Below are 18,981 nucleotides of genomic sequence, written 5' to 3'. Positions count from 1 at the left end.
TGGTAAAATAATGCTGCAAGAACAGATTGACTGTCTCATGAGAATAGACGTGACATGAGGGTCCACTAGGGGACAAGGAGGGAATGAGGAAATTAAAATATCATGAGGCCTATGTGTCCCCGTGTGTTCCCCGTCACTCATGTGCACATGCATGTAACCCATGCATTTCCCCTTCATGGCCTGTCTATCGTGATGCTTATGCTATAAAGGTTGCCTGTCATCATCCAGTCTCCCATGAGAGAAACGACAAATCTGCACTGAGGCCTACACGTTTTGCATCATGTTTTCCCGCAGTTCCATTATTGTGGCTCAGCCCGAGACGAAAAGAGGTTTCAGGCCTCAGAACGCTCTGAAAGCTGCAGCTGCGTATCCTTGGCCTTGCACACTTGGGCCTCAGCCAAAGGGGCCCAGTCCGAGGTGCTGAGACAGTATTGAGCACGGTTATCTGCTTACTCCTACCGAAACCACATTCCTGCCTGGAGAAGGAGGAATAAAACACGACTCGTCTGCAAAGGAGAAAGCCCAGCCTTCCTGTCTCTTTTCATGTGATTACAAAGCTCACGTCAGTGAAAAGCCCATAGCCACCATGTAAGGCCCACGCAGTAAATGAAGAAATAGATGCCACATTGGCTCTTGGTGATGGGCAACCTATGTCACAAATCAGTCCCTGCTCATATCAGATACAAGATGTGCTGGTCGCCCTGACACAGAAGGCCTCACTTCCAGACTCCAGACTCCCCGGTTGCATAACAACCCTTTCACACGTCAGTTACACGTCATGCTCGAGTTGAGCACAAGTAAGGCAAAGTTCCAGTAAAGTTCCAGCTGATCACGCAACCCCCTCCAGGTATCCACCCACCTATGACACTCACCTATGACTCATCAAGTGGACGCCCACATGGACGCCCACCTTCACGCCTACTTACACCCCCACATGCTCTTATCTCATTCTCTCTTGCTCCGCCTGAAGCACTCCTGCTTACGTATATTATTACAATGTATATATACTGTACTCTGTGAATAAAGTTGGAGAATACTCTGAGAATTAGACCCTTCCTGATCCCTTGTGGTGATGGAACTATTCTCCCTATAACTCGAGTTATTGGAATAAAGCCCTTTTGAACCTGATACCACGGACTCAGCCTCTTGCTTCATGCATGATCATATTGATATCTAGAAATTCTGAGCGCGTAATATTTTATTTACGACAGTTTGGGGCTGAGTAGTCGCATACTATTATATGTTAGAGGTATAGTGAATCCACAATCAGTTTTTATAATCTATGAGTAGTGGCTTGTATTAGCGTCTAGGATTTAGGCAGAATCAACTCACAATGGCCGCTCTTCTTGGAGATAGAGTGCCTGATTTAGGTTGCTGAGTCAGTGACTCCTCTCTTTGTATGAGATTGTGCTGAGATGATTCTGCAGTGGATTGTAATGCAGGGGCTTGAGTTGTACCATACAGGTGAGAAGTTGAATTGGGCCAGGATCATAGTTTATAATCAATAAATAGATTGAGCATTCCAGTGTCAAGGCAGAGTCGCTGCTCTTGGAAATGGAGGCGCTGATTTGGGTAGCTGAGTCAGTGGCTCTACTCCTCGGCTGTGATGCTGCTGGAAGCAGGTTGTGAAGTGTTTCGAAATGCAGGGAGGTTTGGGGCTGAGTAGTCGCATACTATTATAGGTTAGAGGTATAGTGAATCCACAATCAGTTTTTATAATCTGAGTAGTGGTTTGTATTAGCGTCTAGGATTTAGGCAGAATCAACTCACAATGGCCGCTCTTCTTGGAGATAGAGTGCCTGATTTGGGTTGCTGAGTCAGTGACTCCTCTCTTTGTATGAGATTGTGCTATGAGATGATTCTGCAGTGGATTGTAATGCAGGGGGTTGTCATGCCCTGCGGTCCGCCCCCAAGATGTTTTTAGCATTTAAGTCACGTAGGTTTCCTCAAACGCTGCTTAGCGTTCTTGCTCCGAGCCCCTTCCGTCCTTGTTCCCTTTGCCTGACTTCCGTTCCTGATGTTCCGGTTTCCGCTGACGTTTGTTTCATAGTTGTCGGAGCTGTAAGCTGCGGTGTTCCCTGTTTGGTGTGCCTTCGCCTCGGTTTCATCCGTTTGGGAAAGTCCCTATCTTTTTGCCTTGTATTCCTTGTTCCAGTGCATGCATTTCCCCTGAACCCGTTCTCCCCCGATGTGATTGACCCGGTGGTGTGACCTGACCTGGTGCTCCGCCTGGAGACCAGTTGATTCCCCGTAGTGTGGTCTAACGCTGAGGCCCCCTTTGGTTGTACCTTAATCGATTGCTCAGTTTGGCGGCCATACTCGCTCCTGGTTCTTAGCCGGGTACTACGACCTATCTCTACACATTAACGGGTGAAGCTCTATCATCTTCACTACTAATACCCCGTTCCTTCACTAGTGATTGGGGTACTAGCGTGGACCACTGTGCAGTTTTCATGTGACGGCGCTTTATCATCAGAATCACGGTAACAGCGCTTCGCGCTGACTTATATATATATATATATATATATATATATATATATATATATATTATTGTTTACATGTTATTGTGGATGTAATTACTGTGGTTGGATTCTTTGGCAGAAGATTCCCCTAACCTATAAAAGATCAAGCACGCTCCTCCCGTTTTGTGAAGGAATTGGAGGGTTACAATCCTGACCTACATCTAGTCCTCCTGAAGAACTGTGGGGGTGAGCCAAGTATACTTGTAGTGTATGTTTAGATAAAAAGGTGAGATACTTGCATAACCTTTGTTCCTTTATCGTAGGGGAGTATAGGGAGGGATACAAATCCTACCAACAGTGACCAATAGCCGTGCTGGGTATTCCACCCTCCTATCCTACTAGCTGGGACCCTTAGCCGTGGTAGGTGCCATAAAGGGGTGTTGTTCCTACACTGGGGCTGTATGATAATGAAAGAGTAGAATACATTCTTTTGTTTTGCAGCTGGGTATTCGCGCCATTATTCCTGACGTGGTCCATCATCACAACCTGCTTTTCTCCCTGCCTGCCCTTGTTTTGTTTCCCTGTTTTCCCCTGATGGGTCATCCGCTACTCTAGAGTCTTATAGAGTCGGAAGGCCATAGGGGAAGATTGAGGACTCTTCTCCAGGTTCCTGACGCTCCTGCGGAACGTGACTGGCAATCATAACAGGGGTTGAGTTGTACCATATAGGTGAGAAGTTGAATTGGGCCAGGATCATAGTTTATAATCAATAAATAGATTGAACTTCCAGTGTCAAGGCAGAGTCGCTACTCTTGGAAATGGTGGTGCTGATTTGGGTAGCTGAGTCAGTGGCTCTACTCCTCGGGTGTGATGCTGCTGGAAGCGGATTGTGAATTGTTTCGAAATGCAGGGGGTTTGGGGCTGAGTAGTCGCATACTATTATATGTTAGCGGTATAGTGAATCCACAATCAGTTTTTATAATCTACGAGTAGTGGCTTGTATTAACGTCTAGGATTTAGGCAGAATCAACTCACAATGGCCGCTCTTCTTGGAGACAGAGTTCCTGATTTGGGTCGCTGAGTCAGTGGCTCTACTCCTCGGGTGTAATGCTGCTTGAAGCGGGTTGTTAAGTGTTTCGAAATGCAGGGAGGTTTGGGGCCGAGTAGTCGCATACTATTATATGTTGGAGGTATAGTGTATCCACAATCAGTTTTTAGAATCTATGAGTAGTGGCTTTTATTAGCGTATAGGATTTAGGCAGAATCAACTCACAATGTCCGCTCTTCTTGGAGCTAGAGTGCCTGATTTGGGTTGCTGAGTCAGTGACTCCTCCCTTTGTATGAGATTGTGCCATGAGATGATTCTGCAAAGGATTGTAATGCAGGGGGTTGAGTAGTACCATATAGGTGAGAAGTTGAATTGGGCCTGGATCATAGTTTATAATCAATAAATAGATTGAGCTTCCCGTGTAAAGGCAGAGTTGTTGCTCTTGGAAATGGAGGCACTGATTTGGGTAGCTGAGTCAATGGCTCTAGTCCTCGGGTGTGATGCTGCTGGAAGCGGGTTGCTAAGTGTTACGAAATGCAGGGAGGTTTGGGGCTGAGTAGTCGCATACTCTTATATGTTAGAGGTATAGTGAATCCACAATCAGTTTTTATAATCTACGAGTAGTGGCTTGTATTAGCGTCTAGGATTTAGGCAGAATCCACACACAATGGCCGCTCTTCTTGGAGACAGAGTTCCTGATTTGGGTCGCTGAGTCAGTGACTCCTCTCTTTGTATGAGATTGTGCTATGAGATGATTCTGCAGTGGATTGTAATGCATGGGTTTGAGTAGTACCATATAGGTGAGAAGTTGAATTGGGCCTGGATCATAGTTTATAATCAATAAATAGATTGAGCATTCCAGTGTCAAGGCAGAGTCGCTGCTCTTGGAAATGGAGGCGCTGATTTGGGTAGCTGAGTCAGTGGCTCTACTCCTCGGCTGTGATGCTGCTGGAAGCAGGTTGTGAAGTGTTTCGAAATGCAGGGAGGTTTGGGGCTGAGTAGTCGCATACTATTATAGGTTAGAGGTATAGTGAATCCACAATCAGTTTTTATAATCTACGAGTAGTGGCTTGTATAAGGGTCTAGGATTTAGGCAGAATCAACTCACAATGGCGGATCTTCTTGGAGATAAGAGTTCCTGTTTTGGGTTGCTGAGTCAGTGACTCCTCTCTTTGTATGAGATTGTGCTATGAGATGATTCTGCAGTGGATTGTAATGCAGGGGGTTGAGTTGTACCATATAGGTGAGAAGTTGAATTGGGCCAGGATCATAGTTTATAATCAATAAATAGATTGAGCATTCCAGTGTCAAGGTAGAGTCGCTGCTCTTGGAAATGGAGGCGCTGATTTGGGTAGCTGAGTCAGTGTCTCTAGTCCTCGGTTGTGATGCTGCTGGAAGCGGATTGTGAAGTGTTTCGAAGTGCAGGGAGGTTTGGGGCTGAGTAGTCGCATACTATTATATGTTAGAGGTATAGTGAATCCACAATCAGTTTTTAGAATCTATGAGTAGTGGCTTGTATTAACGTCTAGGATTTAGGCAGAATCAACTCACAATGGCCGCTCTTCTTGGAGACAGAGTTCCTGATTTGGGTCGCTGAGTCAGTGGCTCTACTCCTCGGGTGTAATGCTGCTGGAAGCGGATTGTGAAGTGTTTCGAAATGCAGAGCGCTTTGGGGCTGAGTAGTCGCATACTATTATATGTTGGAGGTATAGTGTATCCACAATCAGTTTTTAGAATCTATGAGTAGTGGCTTGTATTAGCGTCTAGGATTTCGGCAGAATCAACTCACAATGTCTGCTCTTCTTGGAGCTAGAGTGCCTGATTTGGGTTGCTGAGTCAGTGACTCCTACCTTTGTATGAGATTGTGCCATGAGATGATTCTGCAGGGGATTGTAATGCAGGGGGTTGAGTAGTACCATATAGGTGAGAAGTTGAATTGGGCCTGGATCATAGTTTATAATCAATAAATAGATTGAGCTTCCAGTGTCAAGGCAGAGTTGCTGCTCTTGGAAAGGGAGGCGCTGATTTGAGTAGCTGAGTCAATGGCGCTAGTCCTCGGGTGTGATGCTGCTGGAAGCGGGTTGTTAAGTGTTTCGAAATGCAGGGAGGTTTGGGGCTGAGTAGTCGCATACTATTATAGGTTAGAGGTATAGTGAATCCACAATCAGTTTTTAGAAACTATGAGTAGTGGCTTGTATTAGCGTCTAGGATTTAGGCAGAATCAACTCACAATGGCCGCTCTTCTTGGAGATAGAGTGCCTGATTTGCGTTGCTGAGTCAGTGAGTCCTCTCTTTGTATGAGATTGTGCTATGAGATGATTCTGCAGTGGATTGTAATGCAGGGGCTTGAGCTGTACCATACAGGTGAGAAGTTGAATTGGGCCAGGATCATAGTTTATAATCAATAAATAGATTGAGCATTCCAGTGTCAAGGCAGAGTCGCTGCTCTTGGAAATGGAGGCGCTGAGTTGGGTAGCTGAGTCAGTGGCTCTACTCCTCGGCTGTGATGCTGCTGGAAGCAGGTTGTGAAGTGTTTCGAAATGCAGGGAGGTTTGGGGCTGAGCAGTCGCAAACTATTGTAGGTTAGAGGTATAGTGAATCCACAATCAGTTTTTATAATCTATGAGTAGTGGCTTGTATTAACGTCTAGGATTTAGGCAGAATCAACTCACAATGGCCGCTCTTCTTGGAGACAGAGTGCCTGATTTAGGTTGCTGAGTCAGTGACTCCTCTCTTTGTATGAGATTGTGCTGAGATGATTCTGCAGTGGATTGTAATGCAGGGGCTTGAGTTGTACCATACAGGTGAGAAGTTGAATTGGGCCAGGATCATAGTTTATAATCAATAAATAGATTGAGCATTCCAGTGTCAAGGCAGAGTCGCTGCTCTTGGAAATGGAGGCGCTGATTTGGGTAGCTGAGTCAGTGGCTCTACTCCTCGGCTGTGATGCTGCTGGAAGCAGGTTGTGAAGTGTTTCGAAATGCAGGGAGGTTTGGGGCTGAGTAGTCGCATACTATTATAGGTTAGAGGTATAGTGAATCCACAATCAGTTTTTATAATCTATGAGTAGTGGCTGGTATTTGCGTCTAGGATTTAGGCAGAATCAACTCACAATGGCCGCTCTTCTTGGAGACAGAGATACTGATTTGGGTAGCTGAGTCAGTGGCTCTACTCCTCGGTTGTAATGCTGCTGGAAGCGGATTGTGAAGTGTTTCGAAATGCAGAGAGCTTTGGGGCTGAGTAGTCGCATACTATTATATGTTGGAGGTATAGTGTATCCACAATCAGTTTTTAGAATCTATGAGTAGTGGCTTGTATTAGCGTATAGGATTTAGGCAGAATCAACTCACAATGGCCGCTCTTCTTGGAGATAGAGTTCCTGATTTGCGTTGCTGAGTCAGTGACTCCTCTCTTTGTATGAGATTATGCTATGAGATGATTCTGCAGTGGATTGTAATGCAGGGGGTTGTCATGCCCTGCGGTCCGCTCCCAAGATGTTTTTAGCATTTAAGTCACGTAGGTTTCCTCAAACGCTGCTTAGCGTTCTTGCTCCGAGCCCCTAGCGTTCTTGCTCCGAGCCCCTTCCGTCCTTGTTCCCTTTGCCTGACTTCCGTTCCTGAAGTTCCAGTTTCCGCTGACGTTTGTTTCATAGTTGTCGGAGCTGTAAGCTGCAGTGTTCCCTGTTTGGTGTGCCTTCACCTCGGTTTCATCCGTTTGGGAAAGTCCCTATCTTTTTGCCTTGTATTCCTTGTTCCAGTGCATGCATTTCCCCTGAACCCGTTCTCCCCCGATGTGATTGACCCGGTGGTGTGACCTGACCCGGTGCTCCGCCTGGAGACCAGTTGATTCCCCGTAGTGTGGTCTAACGCTGAGGCCCCCTTTGGTTGTACCTTAATCGATTGCTCAGTTTGGCGGCCATACTCGCTCCTGGTTCTTAGCCGGGTACTACGACCTATCTCTACACATTAACGGGTGAAGCTCTATCATCTTCACAACTAATACCCCGTTCTTTCACTATTGATTGGGGTACTAGCATGGACCACTGTGCAGTTTTCATGTGATGGCGCTTTATCATCAGAATCACGGTAACAGCGCTTCGCGCTGACTTATATATATATATATATATTATTGTTTACATGTTATTGTGGATGTAATTACTGTGGTTGGATTCTTTGGCAGAAGATTCTCCTAACCTATAAAAGAACAAGCACGCTCCTCCCGTTTTGTGAAAGAATTGGAGGGTTACAATCCTGACCTACATCTAGTCCTCCTGAAGAACTGTGGGGGTGGGCCAAGTATACTTGTAGTGTATGATTAGATAAAAAGGTGAGATACTTGCATAACCTTTGTTCCTTTATCGTAGGGGAGTATAGGGAGGGATACAAATCCTACCAACAGTGACCAATAGCCGTGCTGGGTATTCCACCCTCCTATCCTACTAGCTGGGACCCTTAGCCGTGGTAGGTGCCATAAAGGGGTGTTGTTCCTACACTGGGGCTGTATGATAAGGATAGAGTATAATACATTCTTTTGTTTTGCAGCTGGGTATTCGTGCCATTATTCCTGACGTGGTCCATCATCACAACCTGCTTTTCTCCCCGCCTGCCCTTGTTTTGTTTCCCTGTTTTCCCCTGATGGGTCATCCGCTACTCTAGAGTCTGATAGAGTCGGAAGGCCATAGGGGAAGATTGAGGACTCTTCTCCAGGTTCCTGACGCTCCTGCGGAACGTGACTGGCAATCATAACAGGGGTTGAGTTCTACCATATAGGTGAGAAGTTGAATTGGGCCAGGATCATAGTTTATAATCAATAAATAGATTGAGCTTCCAGTGTCAAGGCCGAGTCGCTGCTCTTGGAAATGGAGGCGCTGAGTTGGGTAGCTGAGTCAGTGGCTCTACTCCTCGGGTGTAATGCTGCTGGAAGCGTGTTGTTAAGTGTTTCGAAATGCAGGGAGGTTTGGGGCTGAGTAGTCGCATACTATTGTAGGTTAGAGGTATAGTGAATCCACAATCAGTTTTTATAATCTATGAGTAGTGGCTTGTATTAGCGTCTAGGATTTAGGCAGAATCAACTCACAATGGCCGCCCTTCTTGGAGACAGAGTGCCTGATTTGTGTTGCTGAGTCAGTGACTCTGCTCTTTGTATGAGATTGTGCCATGAGATGATTCTGCTGTGGATTGTGATGCAGGGGGTTGAGTAGAACCATATAGGTGAGAAGTTGAATTGGGCCTGGATCATAATTTATACTCAATAAATAGATTGAGCTTGCAGTGTCAAGGCAGAGTTGCTGCTCTTGGAAATGGAGGCGCTTATTTGGGTAGCTGAGTCAGTGGTTCTAGTCCTCGGGTGTGATGCTGCTGGAAGCGGGTTGCTAAGTGTTACGAAATGCAGGGAGGTTTGGGGCTGAGTAGTCGCATACTATATTATGTTAGAGGAATATTGAATCCACAATCAGTTTTTATAATCTACGAGTAGTGGCTTGTATAAGGGTCTAGGATTTAGGCAGAATCAACTCACAATGGCGGATCTTCTTGGAGATAAGAGTTCCTGTTTTGGGTTGCTGAGTCAGTGACTCCTCTCTTTGTATGAGATTGTGCTATGAGATGATTCTGCAGTGGATTGTAATGCAGGGGGTTGAGTTGTACCATATAGGTGAGAAGTTGAATTGGGCCAGGATCATAGTTTATAATCAATAAATAGATTGAGCATTCCAGTGTCAAGGTAGAGTCGCTGCTCTTGGAAATGGAGGCGCTGATTTGGGTAGCTGAGTCAGTGTCTCTAGTCCTCGGTTGTGATGCTGCTGGAAGCGGATTGTGAAGTGTTTCGAAGTGCAGGGAGGTTTGGGGCTGAGTAGTCGCATACTATTATATGTTAGAGGTATAGTGAATCCACAATCAGTTTTTAGAATCTATGAGTAGTGGCTTGTATTAACGTCTAGGATTTAGGCAGAATCAACTCACAATGGCCGCTCTTCTTGGAGACAGAGTTCCTGATTTGGGTCGCTGAGTCAGTGGCTCTACTCCTCGGGTGTAATGCTGCTGGAAGCGGATTGTGAAGTGTTTCGAAATGCAGAGCGCTTTGGGGCTGAGTAGTCGCATACTATTATATGTTGGAGGTATAGTGTATCCACAATCAGTTTTTAGAATCTATGAGTAGTGGCTTGTATTAGCGTCTAGGATTTCGGCAGAATCAACTCACAATGTCCGCTCTTCTTGGAGCTAGAGTGCCTGATTTGGGTTGCTGAGTCAGTGACTCCTACCTTTGTATGAGATTGTGCCATGAGATGATTCTGCAGGGGATTGTAATGCAGGGGGTTGAGTAGTACCATATAGGTGAGAAGTTGAATTGGGCCTGGATCATAGTTTATAATCAATAAATAGATTGAGCTTCCAGTGTCAAGGCAGAGTTGCTGCTCTTGGAAATGGAGGCGCTGATTTGGGTAGCTGAGTCAGTGGCTCTACTCCTCGGCTGTGATGCTGCTGGAAGCAGGTTGTGAAGTGTTTCGAAATGCAGGGAGGTTTGGGGCTGAGTAGTCGCATACTATTATAGGTTAGAGGTATAGTGAATCCACAATCAGTTTTTATAATCTACGAGTAGTGGCTTGTATAAGGGTCTAGGATTTAGGCAGAATCAACTCACAATGGCGGATCTTCTTGGAGATAAGAGTTCCTGTTTTGGGTTGCTGAGTCAGTGACTCCTCTCTTTGTATGAGATTGTGCTATGAGATGATTCTGCAGTGGATTGTAATGCAGGGGGTTGAGTTGTACCATATAGGTGAGAAGTTGAATTGGGCCAGGATCATAGTTTATAATCAATAAATAGATTGAGCATTCCAGTGTCAAGGTAGAGTCGCTGCTCTTGGAAATGGAGGCGCTGATTTGGGTAGCTGAGTCAGTGTCTCTAGTCCTCGGTTGTGATGCTGCTGGAAGCGGATTGTGAAGTGTTTCGAAGTGCAGGGAGGTTTGGGGCTGAGTAGTCGCATACTATTATATGTTAGAGGTATAGTGAATCCACAATCAGTTTTTAGAATCTATGAGTAGTGGCTTGTATTAACGTCTAGGATTTAGGCAGAATCAACTCACAATGGCCGCTCTTCTTGGAGACAGAGTTCCTGATTTGGGTCGCTGAGTCAGTGGCTCTACTCCTCGGGTGTAATGCTGCTGGAAGCGGATTGTGAAGTGTTTCGAAATGCAGAGCGCTTTGGGGCTGAGTAGTCGCATACTATTATATGTTGGAGGTATAGTGTATCCACAATCAGTTTTTAGAATCTATGAGTAGTGGCTTGTATTAGCGTCTAGGATTTCGGCAGAATCAACTCACAATGTCTGCTCTTCTTGGAGCTAGAGTGCCTGATTTGGGTTGCTGAGTCAGTGACTCCTACCTTTGTATGAGATTGTGCCATGAGATGATTCTGCAGGGGATTGTAATGCAGGGGGTTGAGTAGTACCATATAGGTGAGAAGTTGAATTGGGCCTGGATCATAGTTTATAATCAATAAATAGATTGAGCTTCCAGTGTCAAGGCAGAGTTGCTGCTCTTGGAAAGGGAGGCGCTGATTTGAGTAGCTGAGTCAATGGCGCTAGTCCTCGGGTGTGATGCTGCTGGAAGCGGGTTGTTAAGTGTTTCGAAATGCAGGGAGGTTTGGGGCTGAGTAGTCGCATACTATTATAGGTTAGAGGTATAGTGAATCCACAATCAGTTTTTAGAAACTATGAGTAGTGGCTTGTATTAGCGTCTAGGATTTAGGCAGAATCAACTCACAATGGCCGCTCTTCTTGGAGACAGAGTTCCTGATGTGGGTTGCTGAGTCAGTGACTCCTCTCTTTGTATGAGATTGTGCTATGAGATGATTCTGCAGTGGATTGTAATGCAGGGGTTGTCATGCCCTGCGGTCCGCCCCCAAGATGTTTTTAGCATTTAAGTCACGTAGGTTTTCTCAAACGCTGCTTAGCGTTCTTGCTCCGAGCCCCTTCCGTCCTTGTTCCCTTTGCCTGACTTCCGTTCCTGAAGTTCCGGTTTCCGCTGATGTTTGTTTCATAGTTGTCGGAGCTGTAATCTGCGGTGTTCCATGTTTGGTGTGCCTTCGCCTCAGTTTCATCCGTTTGGGAAAGTCCCTATCTTTTTGCCTTGTATTCCTTGTTCCAGTGCATGCATTTCCCCTGAACCTATTCTCCCCCGATGTGATTGACCCGGTGGTGTAACCTGACCCGGTGCTCCGCCTAGAGACCAGTTGATTCCCCGTAATGTGGTCTAACGCTGAGGCCCCCTTTGGTTGTACCTTAATCGATTGCTCAGTTTGGCGGCCATACTCGCTCCTGGTTCTTAGCCGGGTACTACGACCTATCTCTACACATTAACGGGTGAAGCTCTATCATCTTCACTACTAATACCCTGTTCTTTCACTATTGATTGGGGTACTAGCGTGGACCACTGTGCAGTTTTCATGTGACGGCGCTTTATCATCAGAATCACGGTAACAGCGCTTCGCGCTGACTTACATATATATATATATTATTGTTTACATGTTATTGTGGATGTAATTACTGTGGTTGGATTCTTTGGCAGAAGATTCCCCTAACCTATAAAAGAACAAGCACGCTCCTCCCGTTTTGTGAAAGAATTGGAGGGTTAAAATCCTGACCTACATCTAGTCCTCCTGAAGAACTGTGGGGGTGAGCCAAGTATACTTGTAGTGTATGTTTAGATAAAAAGGTGAGATAATTGCATAACCTTTGTTCCTTTATCGTAGGGGAGTATAGGGAGGGATACAAATCCTACCAACAGTGACCAATAGCCGTGCTGGGTATTCCACCCTCCTATCCTACTAGCTGGGACCCTTAGCCGTGGTAGGTGCCATAAAGTGGTGTTGTTCCTACACTGGGGCTGTATGATAAGGACAGAGTATAATACATTCTTTTGTTTTGCAGCTGGGTATTCGCGCCATTATTCCTGACGTGGTCCATCATCACAACCTGCTTTTCTCCCCGCCTGCCCTTGTTTTGTTTCCCTGTTTTCCCCTGATGGGTCATCCGCTACTCTAGAGTCTGATAGAGTCGGAAGGCCATAGGGGAAGATTGAGGACTCTTCTCCAGGTTCCTGACGCTCCTGCGGAACGTGACTGGCAATCATAACAGGGGTTGAGTTGTACCATATAGGTGAGAAGTTGAATTGGGCCAGGATCATAGTTTATAATCAATAAATAGATTGAGCATTCCAGTGTCAAGGCAGAGTCGCTGCTCTTTGAAATGGAGGCGCTGATTTGGGTAGCTGAGTCAGTGGCTCTACTCCTCGGGTGTGATGCTGCTGGAAGCAGGTTGTGAAGTGTTTCGAAATGCAGGGAGGTTTGGGGCTGAGTAGTCGCATACTATTGTAGGTTAGAGGTATAGTGAATCCACAATTAGTTTTTATAATCTACGAGTAGTGGCTTGTATTAGGGTCTAGGATTTAGGCAGAATCAACTCACAATGGCCGCTCTTCTTGGAGACAGAGTTCCTGATTTGGGTAGCTGAGTCAGTGGCTCTACTCCTCGGGTGTAATGCTGCTGGAAGCGGATTGTGAAGTGTTTCGAAATGCAGAGAGCTTTGGGGCTGAGTAGTCGCATATTATTATATGTTGGAGGTATAGTGTATCCACAATCAGTTTTTAGAATCTATGAGTAGTGGCTTGTATTAGCGTCTAGGATTTAGGCAGAATCAACTCACAATGGCCGCTCTTCTTGGAGATAGAGTGCCTGATTATGGTTGCTGAGTCAGTGTCTCCGCTCTTTGTATGAGATTGTGCCATGAGATGATTTTGCAGTGGATTTTAATGCAGGTGGTTGAGTAGTACCATATAGGTGAGAAGTTGAATTGGGCCTGGATCATAGTTTATAATCAATAAATAGATTGAGCTTCCAGTGTCAAGGCAGAGTTGCTGCTCTTGGAAATGGAGGCGCTGATTTGGGTAGCTGAGTCAGTGGCTCTAGTCCTCGGTTGTGATGCTGCTGAAAGCTGGTTGTGAAGTGTTTCGAAATGCAGGGAGGTTTGGGGCTGAGTAGTCGCATACTATTGTAGGTTAGAGGTATAGTGAATCCACAATCAGTTTTTATAATCTATGAGTAGTGGCTTGTATTAGCGTCTAGGATTAAGGCAGAATCCACTCACAATGGCCGCTCTTCTTGGAGACAGAGTTCCTGATTTGGGTCGCTGAGTCAGTGACTCCTCTCTTTGTATGAGATTGTGCTATGAGATGATTCTGCAGTGGATTGTAATGCAGGGGGTTGAGTTGTACCATATAGGTGAGAAGTTGAATTGGGCCAGGATCATAGTTTATAATCAATAAATGGATTGAGCATTCCAGTGTCAAAGTAGAGTCGCTGCTCTTGGAAATGGAGGCGCTGATTTGGGTAGCTGAGTCAGTGGCTCTAGTCCTCGGGTGTAATGCTGCTGGAAGCGGATTGTGAAGTGTTTCGAAATGCAGAGAGCTTTGGGGCTGAGTAGTCGCATACTATTATATGTTGGAGGTATAGTGTATCCACAATCAGTTTTTAGAATCTATGAGTAGTGGCTTGTATTAGCGTATAGGATTTAGGCAGAATCAACTCACAATGGCCGCTCTTCTTGGAGATAGAGTTCCTGATTTGCGTTGCTGAGTCAGTGACTCCTCTCTTTGTATGAGATTGTGCTATGAGATGATTCTGCAGTGGATTGTAATGCAGGGGGTTGAGTTGTACCATGTAGGTAAGAAGTTGAATTGGGCCAGGATCATAGTTTATAATCAATAAATAGATTAAGCTTCCAGTGTCAAGGCAGAGTCGCTGCTCTTGGAAATGGAGGCGCTGAGTTGGGTTGCTGAGTCAGTGGCTCTACTCCTCGGGTGTGATGCTGCTGGAAGCAGGTTGTTAAGTGTTTCGAAATGCAGGGAGGTTTGGGCTGAGTAGTCGCATACTATTATAGGTTAGAGGTATAATAAATCCACAATCAGTTTTTATAATCTATGAGTAGTGGCTTGTATTAGCGTCTAGGATTTAGGCAGAATCACATCACAATGTACGCTCTAATTGGAGCTAGAGTGCCTGATTTGGGTTGCTGAGTCAGTGACTCCTCCCTTTGTATGAGATTGTGCCATGAGATGATTCTGCAGGGGATTGTAATGCAGGGGGTTGAGTAGTACCATATAGGTGAGAAGTTGAATTGGGCCTGGATCATAGTTTATAATCAATAAATAGATTGAGCTTCCAGTGTCAAGGCAGAGTCGCTCCTCTTGGAAATGGAGGCACTGATTTCGGTAGCTGAGTCAGTGGCTCTAGTCCTCGGTTGTGATGCTGCTGGAAGCGGATTGTGAAGTGTTTCGAAATGCAGGGAGGTTTGGGGCTGAGTAGTCGCATACTATTATATGTTAGAGGTATAGTGAATCCACAATCAGTTTTTATAATCTATGAGTAGTGGCTTGTATTTGCGTCTAGGATTTAGGCAGAATCAACTCACAATGGCCGCTCTTCTTGGAGACAGAGATCCTGATTTGGGTAGCTGAGTCAGTGGCTCTACTCCTCGGGTGTAATGCTGCTGGAAGCGGATTGTGAAGTGTTTCGAAATGCAGAGAGCTTTGGGGCTGAGTAGTCGCATACTATTATATTTTGGAGGTATAGTGTATCCACAATCAGTTTTTAGGATCTATGAGTAGTGGCTTGTATTAGCGTATAGGATTTAGGCAGAATCAACTCACAATGGCCACTCTTCTTGGAGATAGAGTTCCTGATTTGCGTTGCTGAGTCAGTGACTCCTCTCTTTGTATGAGATTGTGCTATGAGATGATTCTGCAGTGGATTGTAATGCAGGGGGTTGAGTTGTACCATGTAGGTAAGAAGTTGAATTGGGCCAGGATCATAGTTTATAATCAATAAATAGATTGAGCTTCCAGTGTCAAGGCAGAGTCGCTGCTCTTGGAAATAGAGGCGCTGAGTTGGGTAGCTGAGTCAGTGGCTCTAGTCCTCGGGTGTAATGCTGCTGGAAGCGGGTTGTTAAGTGTTTCAAAATGCAGGGAGGTTTGGGCTGAGTAGTCGCATACTATTATAGGTTAGAGGTATAGTAAATCCACAATCAGTTTTTATAATCTACGAGTAGTGGCTTGTATTAGCGTCTAGGATTTAGGCAGAATCAACTCACAATGGCCGCTCTTCTTGGAGACAGAGTTCCTGATTTGGGTTGCTGAGTCAGTGACTCCTCTCTTTGTATGAGATTGTGCTATGAGATGATTCTGCAGTGGATTGTAATGCAGGGGGTTGTCATGCCCTGCGGTCCGCCCCCAAGATGTTTTTAGCATTTAAGTCACGTAGGTTTCCTCAAACGCTGCTTAGCGTTCTTGCTCCGAGCCCCTTCCGTCCTTGTTCCCTTTGCCTGACTTCCGTTCCTGAAGTTCCGGTTTCCGCTGATGTTTGTTTCATAGTTGTCGGAGCTGTAAGCTACGGTGTTCCCTGTTTGGTGTGCCTTCGCCTCGGTTTCATCCGTTTGGGAAAGTCCCTATCTTTTTGCCTTGTATTCCTTGTTCCAGTGCATGCATTTCCCCTGAACCCGTTCTCCCCCGATGTGATTGACCCGGTGGTGTGACCTGACCCAGTGCTCCGCCTAGAGACCAGTTGATACCCCGTAGTGTGGTCTAACGCTGAGGCCCCCTTTGGTTGTACCTTAATCGATTGCTCAGTTTGGCGGCCATACTCGCTCCTGGTTCTTAGCCGGGTACTACGACCTATCTCTACACATTAACGGGTGAAGCACTATCATCTTCACTACTAATACCCCGTTCTTTCACTATTGATTGGGGTACTAGCGTGGACCAATGTGCAGTTTTCATGTGACGGCGCTTTATCATCAGAATCACGGTAACAGCGCTTCGCGCTGACTTACATATATATATATTATTGTTTACATGTTATTGTGGATGTAATTACTGTGGTTGGATTCTTTGGCAGAAGATTCCCCTAACCTATAAAAGAACAAGCACGCGCCTCCCGTTTTGTGAAAGAATTGGAGGGTTAAAATCCTGACCTGCATCTAGTCCTCCTGAAGAACTGTGGGGGTGAGCCAAGTATACTTGTAGTGTATGTTTAGATAAAAAGGTGAGATACTTGCATAACCTTTGTTCCTTTATCGTAGGGGAGTATAGGGAGGGATACAAATCCTACCAACAGTGACCAATAGCCGTGCTGGGTATTCCACCCTCCTATCCAACTAGCTGGGACCCTTAGCCGTGGTAGGTGCCATAAAGTGGTGTTGTTCCTACACTGGGGCTGTATGATAAGGATAGAGTATAATACATTCTTTTGTTTTGCAGCTGGGTATTCGCGCCATTATTCCTGACGTGGTCCATCATCACAACCTGCTTTTCTCCCCGCCTGCCCTTGTTTTGTTTCCCTGTTTTCCCCTGATGGGTCATCCGCTACTCTAGAGTCTGATAGAGTCGGAAGGCCATAGGGGAAGATTGAGGACTCTTCTCCAGGCTCCTGACTGGCAACGAAACGTGACTGGCAATCATAACAGGGGTTGAGTTGTACCATATAGGTGAGAAGTTGAATTGGGCCAGGATCATAGTTTATAATCAATAAATAGATTGAGCTTCCAGTGTCAAGGCAGAGTCGCTACTCTTGGAAATGGTGGCGCTGATTTGGGTAGCTGAGTCAGTGGCTCTAGTCCTCGGGTGTGATGCTGCTGGAAGTGGATTGTGAATTCTTTCGAAATGCAGGGAGGTTTGGGGCTGAGTAGTCGCATACTATTATAGGTTAGAGGTATAGTGAATCCACAATCAGTTTTTATAATCTATGAGTAGTGGCTTGTATTTGCGTCTAGGATTGAGGCAGAATCAACTCACAATGGCCGCTCTTCTTGGAGACAGAGATCCTGATTTGGGTAGCTGAGTAAGTGGCTATACTCCTCGGGTGTAATGCTGCTGGAAGCGGATTGTGAAGTGTTTCGAAATGCAGAGAGCTTTGGGGCTGAGTAGTCGCGTACTATTATATGTTGGAGGTATCGTGTATCCACAATCAGTTTTTAGAATCTATGAGTAGTGGCTTGTAATAACGTCTAGGATTTAGGCAGAATCAACTCACAATGGCTACTCTTCTTGGAGCTAGAGTTCCTGATTTGCGTTGCTGAGTCAGTGACTCCTCTCTTTGTGTGAGATTGTGCTATGAGATGATTCTGCAGTGGATTGTAATGCAGGGGGTTGAGTTGTACCATATAGGTGAGAAGTTGAATTGGGCCAGGATCATAGTTTATAATCAATAAATAGATTGAGCTTCCAGTGTCAAGGTAGAGTCGCTGCTCTTGGAAATGGAGGCTTTGATTTGGGTAGCTGAGTCAGTGGCTCTAGTCCTCTGTTGTGATGCTGCTGGAAGCGTGTTGTTAAGTGTTTCGAAATGCAGGGAGGTTTGGGGCTGAGTAGTCGCACACTATTATAGGTTAGAGGTATAGTTAATCCACAATCAGTTTTTATAATCTATGAGTAGTGGCTTGTATTAGCGTCTAGGATTTAGGCAGAATCAACTCACAATGGCCGCTCTTCTTGGAGATAGAGTGCCTGATTTGGGTTGCTGAGTCAGTGACTCCTCTCGTTGTATGAGATTGTGCTATGAGATGATTCTGCAGTGGATTGTAATGCAGGGGCTTGAGTTGTACCATACAGGTGAGAAGTTGAATTGGGCCAGGATCATAGTTTATAATCAATAAATAGATTGAGCATTCCAGTGTCAAGGCAGAGTCGCTGCTCTTGGAAATGGAGGCGCTGATTTGGGTAGCTGAGTCAGTGTCTCTAGTCCTCGGTTGTGATGCTGCTGGAAGCGGATTGTGAAGTGTTTCGAAGTGCAGGGAGGTTTGGGGCTGAGTAGTCGCATACTATTATATGTTAGAGGTATAGTGAATCCACAATCAGTTTTTATAATCTATGAGTAGTGGCTTGTATTAACGTCTAGGATTTAGGCAGAATCAACTCACAATGGCCGCTCTTCTTGGAGCTAGAGTGCCTGATTTGGGTTGCTGAGTCAGTGACTCCTCCCTTTGTATGAGATTGTGCCATGAGATGATTCTGCAGGGGATTGTAATGCAGGGGGTTGAGTAGTACCATATAGGTGAGAAGTTGAATTGGGCCTGGATCATAGTTTATAATCAATAAATAGATTGAGCTTCCAGTGTCAAGGCAGAGTTGCTGCTCTTGGAAAGGGAGGCGCTGATTTGAGTAGCTGAGTCAATGGCGCTAGTCCTCGGGTGTGATGCTGCTGGAAGCGGGTTGTTAAGTGTTTCGAAATGCAGGGAGGTTTGGGGCTGAGTAGTCGCATACTATTATAGGTTAGAGGTATAGTGAATCCACAATCAGTTTTTAGAATCTATGAGTAGTGGCTTGTATTAGCGTATAGGATTTAGGCAGAATCAACTCACAATGGCCGCTCTTCTTGGAGATAGAGTTCCTGATTTGGGTAGCTGAGTCAGTGGCTCTACTCCTCGG

The sequence above is a fragment of the Triturus cristatus genome, chromosome 8, assembly GCF_964204655.1.
Source record: "Triturus cristatus chromosome 8, aTriCri1.1, whole genome shotgun sequence".
Classification (NCBI taxonomy): Eukaryota; Metazoa; Chordata; class Amphibia; order Caudata; family Salamandridae; genus Triturus; species Triturus cristatus.
Note: the sequence above shows the minus strand (reverse complement) of the source record.